The sequence below is a fragment of the Liolophura sinensis genome, unplaced genomic scaffold (assembly GCF_032854445.1).
Source record: "Liolophura sinensis isolate JHLJ2023 unplaced genomic scaffold, CUHK_Ljap_v2 scaffold_38, whole genome shotgun sequence".
In the NCBI taxonomy this organism is placed as follows: Eukaryota; Metazoa; Mollusca; class Polyplacophora; order Chitonida; family Chitonidae; genus Liolophura; species Liolophura sinensis.
In genome coordinates, this window is record NW_027017977.1 from 112,220 (window position 1) to 113,929 (window position 1,710).

Below are 1,710 nucleotides of genomic sequence, written 5' to 3' on the forward strand. Positions count from 1 at the left end.
TAAATTTATATATACTATCCAAAAAAAGAAACGCATAACCCGGTTTTTTGCGGAGGTGATGCAGTCTTTTCAATTATGCATAACTAAATAAGAATTGCTATTCTGCAAATATTTTTTACACAGATTAAGGAAGGGTCCATATCTAGACAACAAGGCCATCAACTTGAGGTAAGACACTCACAATGAGTCTCCCACTTGAGTGGAATGTCAGTATCTGTTGTGACCACTACGGGCACGAATAACAGTTCTGACACGCCTTGTCATGGACTGGATGAGACGCTGGATAGAGGCCTGGGGAATGTTCTGCTACTCCTCCTGCAAACATGCAACTTGCTCTTGAAGCGTTTGGGGTTGAGGTTGACGTTGGCGTAGACGTCGATCAAGTTCATCCCACAGATGCTCAATTGGGTTAAGATCCGGGGAACGGGACGGCCAGGGTAGCACATTTACATTGTTTTCGGCGAGGAAGTCCCTTGTGACACGTGCGTGTGCGGTCTGGCGTTGTCCTGCTGGAACAACTCCCGCTGAACGTCAATGACAGGTAAGAGGTGTGGCTGCAGGATGGTGTCTCGGTAGCGTACGGCCGTAAGATTTCCCTGAACGTGGACAAGATTTGTACGACCAGTATACGATATTGCTGCCCACATCATCACACTCCCTCCACCAAATCTGTCCACTTGGCGTACGCAGTTAGGGGCATAACGTTCGTGAGCACGTCTGTAAACCCGGTTTCTACCATCACGTCTCTGCAATAGGAATCCCCTATCCCCTGAGGACGCAGCACGATCCCAACATAGGGCCTCCTGGCTCTCAGACCATGTACCCTCAGCCTGTTCCGCACTGTCTGACCTGATATCCTCCTCAGTCCCGGTATGCTGGCTGCTGTGCTTTCAGCTGTAGCACAACGGTCACGCAAATGGAGGACCCTTATGTAGCGATGTAGCTGCTGTAGTGACACGTGGTCGACCTGAACGCCGACGGTTATTTGTTGTCCCAGTATTGTTGTAGCGGGCAGCAAGCCGTGAAATCGTGCTCTGGCTGACGTGTAGACGCCTAGAAATTGACGATTGGGACTCTCCAGCTTGAAGTCTTCCAATGGCAATATTTCTTGTGACAGTGTCAAGACGTGGCATGTTGAATCAGCTTGAAAACACCACTTGAAAGACGCCGATTTCCGGCCCGAAGTTGCGGTTTTATAGTCACACACTGCATGCTTTCCATGCGTAAGTTCGGCGTGTAAAACTGCACGTGATGCAGTGTGGTGCTGTATTTTTTACTTCTTCCAAAAACGGCCTCCAAACTCAACATTTTCAACCAAGAAATGTTTTGAAGAATAAAATGTGTGCTAACTGTGACTATTAACAATATTAAAACACATTTTGCTCATGAAATGAAGACAAAATGTATTTATTTCATTTTAAAATAAAACAAAACACCTATGCGTTTCTTTTTTTTGGATAGTATATACTGACGGGTCAAAGCATGGGGACCGGGTTGCGGCTGCGGATGTCTTAGAGCAGCGGGTCACTTTTCTTCGTCTGCCACCTTTATCTTCTATCTTTTCTGCAGCGGCCAGGGCTTTACTCCTGGCCTTATCATATGTTTCCTCAGGGCATGCCCAGAGGGCAGTGATATGCAGCGACTCACTGTGTTGTCTTTTGGCGATTCAGAATAATAAATTTAAAAATCCATTGATACTTGAGATAATAG